Source organism: Anomaloglossus baeobatrachus, chromosome 9 (genome assembly GCF_048569485.1).
Source record: "Anomaloglossus baeobatrachus isolate aAnoBae1 chromosome 9, aAnoBae1.hap1, whole genome shotgun sequence".
Lineage (NCBI taxonomy): Eukaryota > Metazoa > Chordata > Amphibia > Anura > Aromobatidae > Anomaloglossus > Anomaloglossus baeobatrachus.
In genome coordinates, this window is record NC_134361.1 from 18034688 (window position 1) to 18040993 (window position 6306).

Genomic DNA, 6306 nt, shown 5'->3' on the forward strand with positions numbered 1-6306 from the left:
TGTAAAACTGCGAGTCTGCAGATAATGGCTAATTGAAAAGATGGTAAATAGCAGCCTTCAAGACTTCCCAGGTCCCTTCATCAGGCCAACTATACTGCTCAAAAAAATGGTGATACTTAAACAACAGGATGGTATTTTAATGTTCCCTTTATTTTTTTGAGCAGTATATAACACAAAATCAGAAGAGTCTGGGAATACAAACTGATGATGACCGGTGTCACATTCAGAGTAGGAATGAAGGTGTCTCATGGATTTATGTCTTTTGGGTATCACAACTCTGGACCAGATCTCAATGAGAGCACTATAAGGCCTTGTGCGCACGCTTCATTTTTTGCCGCAGTAAAACGCGGCAAGAAATGCATGTACATGTGGCATTTATTTTTTTCATAGTCACAACACGTACCCATTGTAACCCATGGTGATCTTCACATGTCCGTGTTTTCTGTATCTTTGAGAACCACATGGAGACATGTCCATTTTTATCAGGCAGCAAGAATGCCACAGACCCATACAAGTCTATTGGTCCGCAAAAAACACGTACAGCACATGGAGGGCATCCTTGTGCCATACGTGTGCTGTCCATGTGCTGTACATGTTTAACATTGAAAGTATAGGAGAAGCTTTGTGTGAAGATCTGAGGTTATAGGTTGTATTAATCACCCGGCAGGTTAATGATGAAATTATTTTTATTCTTTCATCCTTGCTCTTACAGTAACTCTGGGTAGATGGTCAAAACGAGATGCCCCCAGTCCACGAGATCCAAAACAGGGACCAGTAGCTCCTCTTTCCCCGTACTAGGCGATACCCACTGTGTCCCAACTTTTGGCTCTAACACAACTTTTATATCTCCCGCCGATATGGTCTGCAGTCTCGGCCTTGAAGCCGAGGAGACAAAATATTCATCATTGTAGCAATGACAGTCGCCTGCTGAGTGTGATAAATCTGTAATTATAGGGAGACCCGAGGGGGCAGGTACTTTATCTGCTCTGAATACTCACACTGATCTTTCTCCATTACCTTTATGTCAGACTTTCTCACACATTTTTGAAATTTCCCCAATTGCTATAGATTTGGTCTTTATTACCAGATTCATTTATTGAGATATTAATTTATGCTCATGCAGGTTTATTAGAGTCAGAGGATGAGTGTGATGCATTGAAGTAAAGGAAGAGGTGCAATCAGGGCCGGCTCCAGATTTTCGTGGGCCCCAGGTGGAAGAGTCTCAGTGGGCCCCATGCACACACAGACACGCACATACACAGATACGTACACATACATATTTGAAGACACATTCACAAAAATACATAGAATCAGACAAAAATATACACACTGACATACATAGATACACACATCATACACGCACACACAGACACATTAGAGATATTTTTAAAATGGGGAAGTCGGCAACAAGCCTCATTCACCTCCACTGCTTGTCTCCCGTCCAGCTACTCCCGGGCATGTGGCTGTACAGGGCGTGCTGTGTGACAGCCGTCACATTAACAGACATGGCTGTGCATAGTGCACACTGAGACTGCTGTATATACATCACAAGAGGGGCTGGGAGCTACAGTACATACATCACAGGAGGAGCTGTGGGCTACAGTATTCGGAACAAACCAGGCCTTCCTGAGGGCTTTATTATAATTGTCCTAAAAAAGGAGTTTTTACCCCGAAACGCATTGATAAATAAATCATATCAAGGAATTATCTCTTATGGTCTCCTTATTAATGGCAGCGCGGAGTATTCATTTGTAGGATGTGTAACACCTACGAGAGACTTGAATATACTGTGTCTTTAAGGAAAGAGGGCTCCCCTGCTAAATGTAATGGAGTGGCCCACACCTCCCCTTCTGTGTTGGTGTGCATGGTTTAGCCCTGCAAAAAAGTGGGGGAAAAAAGGGCCTGAGGACAATGCTATGAGACAGGAAGAAGGGAAATGGTTGTGCCACTTGTGCGGAGAGAAAAGCCGTGACGTTACCTGAGGAGAATTTGTTGAGCGTGGACTGGGGAAGAGATATGGTGCCGACTGCGAGAGTACAGTTTATTGGTTCGTGGGAATACCCAGAGTGTTGCTCAGTCGGTACCTGACCCAGGAGAAGACATCGCCCGGATGAGCCCAGCCGCCTCTGTTCAGTCTCAGAAAAGTGTGCACCAATGGACTTTGTACCCTGAGAGAGGACCGTTCCCCGGACGGTACTGTGGGTTTGTACTTGTGCACACTGTTTAAGGTTTAGTGCTGGCCCCCGTAGTTAGAGTGCGGTGTCCACACGGTCCCATTAGTGGAGGCCATTTGGGTTACAGCACAGAGTAGGAAAGTGTAAGTATATTATCTGCAGTGTTTGTACTGTTATTCATTGTAATAGTTGAGGTGACAGTTGTAGTTCACTCCAGCTAAATAGCTCAATTGTGTTCCTTCCCGCTTGTTCAAAAATACCCCTTTCCTCTTGCCCCTCAGCCTTCATGTGTTATCTCCCTGCAATAAAATCCTGGGGGCATATATATCACTGGGGACATATACATTACTGGGAGGCTGGGGGCATAATCATCACTGGGGAGACGGGTCACATTTAACACTAGGGACACTGGAGGCATATACATCACTGGGGAGGCTGGGGGCATATACATCACTGGGGAGGCTGGGGGTATAATCATGACTGGGGTCACATTTAACACTAGGGAGACTGGGGCATATATATATCACTGAGGAGGCTGAGGGCATTAACACTGGAGAGACTAGGAGACATTTAGCCCTAGGGATGCTGGGGGCATATACATCACTAGGAAGGCTGGAGTTGCCGCTGCTGTCTTGATCTGTAGTATGTCCTGCCCATGGCACCAGATAGCGTGAGGATGTAATTCTCTGATGGAAGAGATTTGCACCGTGGTCTCTGGGAATCCGCACAAGGGCTGCAGAAAAGGTTCCCCACCCCTGTATTCTAATATTAATAATATTAAACGTTAATTAACTATGTTTAGCTGATTACATGTTGGTCTGTGTATTAGGTTTTACCATCAGTCTTTCATCAGCAATTTCATGTATGAAAAAAAAATGAATAAATTGCACAGTTTTTCCTATTTACTGCAATGTTAATTAAGGACTGCAAACAGTTTGCATCCTTGTGCAGTCAGTGATTTTCACAGCACCATAGACTAAAGGGTCCTTTACACCCTTTACACCGCTGCTGCGTTTGCTAGCGATTTCGAGCGCGATAGCACCCGTCCCCATCGTATTTGCGACATTTGTTGATCAAGGCCGTAGCAAACATTATCGCTACAGCAGCGTCACACGCACATACCTTGTCAGCGATGTCGCTGTGACCGCCTAACAATCCCTCCCTCAAGGGGAAGGTGCGTTCGGCGTCATAGCGACCTCACTGCAGCGTCACATGGCAGCCGTCCAATAGAAGCGGAGGGGCGGAGATGAGCGGGACGTAACACCCTGCCCACCTCCTTCCTTCCTCATTGCTGGTGGAGGCAGGTAAGGAGATGATCGTCGCTCCTGCAGTGTCACACACAGCGATGTGTGGTGCCGCAGGAACGACAAACAACATCGCTACGTACGAGACAACAATTTTTTGTTTTAGGACGACCTCTCCAAAACAAACGATTTTTGTCTCTATTGCGATCGTTTAAGGTCGCTCGTACGTGTTAGACGCTGCGATGTCGCTAACGGCGCCGGATGTGCGTCACAAACACCGTGACCCCAACAATAAATTGTTAGCGAGGTCGCAGCATGTAAAGCACCCTTTAGACTGGCAAATTAGATCCGTGACTACAATAAAAAAACAGACACATCTCTTTGATTAATTTTACGAACGTACTTTTAAAAATAACATTAACATGTGAACTGCCCCAAAAGAATATAATGGGTTCATGTTCTATCCAGAAAACCATGAGTCACGGACATCTGACGGAGGAATTAGTCAACGCTGGAGGATCGAAGAGAATGAAGAACAATCCCCCATCTACAGCTATGGGAAGACTGCAGGATGAGGGAATATAACAGAATCCCTTCCCAGCCCCAGTGTACAATGTCTTTGTGTCCGGTGAGATGCTTTCCCCTGACGAAGCATCTGTGAAACGTGCGTTGGGTGTGTGGTGAGTGAGAATTAACTGTGTAATGTATTTCAATGTATATTTAATGTGAATTTTTGCTATTTTGATGATGTTATGATTTTGGCCGCAGAGACCAAATATATCATGATTATGGGAATTATTTTCATTATGTGGAATAATTACTCATGTGCAATATAATAATTTTTTGATGTGCAATATTTCTCATTTAACTTACTTGATGTGCAATAATATAAAGATATAATTAATATTTAAAACAAACATTTATGTGCACTTTTTCTATTTATCTGGTCTTTGATGCGGTTTGTTATGTATTGTAAATGATTCTTAATTTATCATCTTAATTGGGGTGATATCCTCACACCACCACTTTTCTATGAAACCAAAGAAAAAAATTCAGCTCACCGAGTTGCTATGATCCGCTGTATGTCCAAGGCTGCGCACGGAGGGCTAGGCTGCCATAGAGGAATCAGAAAAAGGGAATTTCCAGCGCGGTCCAAAATATCTTGTTAAAATTCATTTTTATTTATAAATCCATAAAATAGGAAATTACAAGCGGTCAGCAGGATATTGCAAAGATGTTATTCAGACCCCACAAAGCTACGCGTTTCGACGTGAGTCTTAATCATGCTCTGGGGAGGAAGGGATGTCGGCTTCCTATATCGTATAACACACACCCTCCCAAATTATATGCACATGTTTTCATTAAGGAAACTTTCACAAAAGAACACATCACATTACATAGGTGTATGCAGTGCGGTTTTTCCATGGAAAAAGTAAGAAGAAAGAAAAAAGAGAGAGACAAAGAATGAGAAAACAGGGAAGAAGATGAAGAAAAATAGGGAAAAAAAGAAAAAGATAAAGAATAAAGTGATAGATAGAAACCAATGATGGAAAAAAGTGAATTAAAATACAGTGGTTAAAAACATATCATGTACAATTATTAAAATATAATTATGTGGTAAGCTAATGCATGATTATATAGAACAAACACTCTACGGTCATAATAGAAAAATCACATCCATGTGGATATCTTGCATTACTTATTGATATTCCATATAAGAAAGCATCGGTAAATTAGACCCCTATCTAAATGCAATATTTTTCTTCATCTTCTTCCCTGTTTTCTCATTCTTCGTCTCTCTCTTTTTTCTTTCTTCTTACTTTTGCCATGGAAAAACCGCACTGCATACACCTATGTAATGTGATGTGTTCTTTTGTGAAAGTTTCCTTAATGAAAACATGTGCATATAATTTGGGAGGGTGTGTGTTATACGATATAGGAAGCCGACATCCCTTCCTCCCCAGAGCATGATTAAGACTCACGTCGAAACGCGTAGCTTTGTGGGGTCTGAATAACATCTTTGCAATATCCTGCTGACCGCTTGTAATTTCCTATTTTATGGATTTATAAATAAAAATGAATTTTAACAAGATATTTTGGACCGCGCTGGAAATTCCCTTTTTCTGATTCCTCTATGGCAGCCTAGCCCTCCGTGCGCAGCCTTGGACATACAGCGGATCATAGCAACTCGGTGAGCTGAATTTTTTTCTTTGGTTTCTTGGATTACTTGGCTTCTTGCTCCCGAGAGGATAACGCTTTATTACCATTTATATATTTGTTGGACTTTTTACTACCCCATTATGTCGGCTTCTGACCCCAACTATATGCATAATGCAGAGGACTACTCATCCAGAATGAACAAAGTGGCACAAATCTTTAATAGTACTGCGCACATACCACCTGCTGAAAAAGATATGTTCCAAGAATTTTTTATTGATCTAGAGCGTAATATGATTAAGGAGCTTAAAATTTGGTGGGACTCCACATCATTGAAATCATATTTAGAAAAAAGCATGATTCCCAGGGGACTGCGCATAAAGAAATTCCCTTCATCTAAATACAATGATGAATTTAATACCACCTGGAACAACATATTGACTGATTGTTCATTGAAACTGATGGAATTAATAGTAAAACAGGAAGAGACAGAATTGGTTAAAATTAAAAACAACATTACCAATATCAAAGACTCTCTTACCAAAATGAATCACCCAGATGAATTTAAAGTGGCATACACGAAAATAGAAGCCAAATTAGATAAACTTGAATCCAATATCATGGATCTAAAAAAGAAAAAATTCACATGGGACACAGAGGACTATGCTAAAAATGAGGTCTATAGCTATAACAATAGACCACGCTCCATTTTAAGGAGAAAACGCTACTCC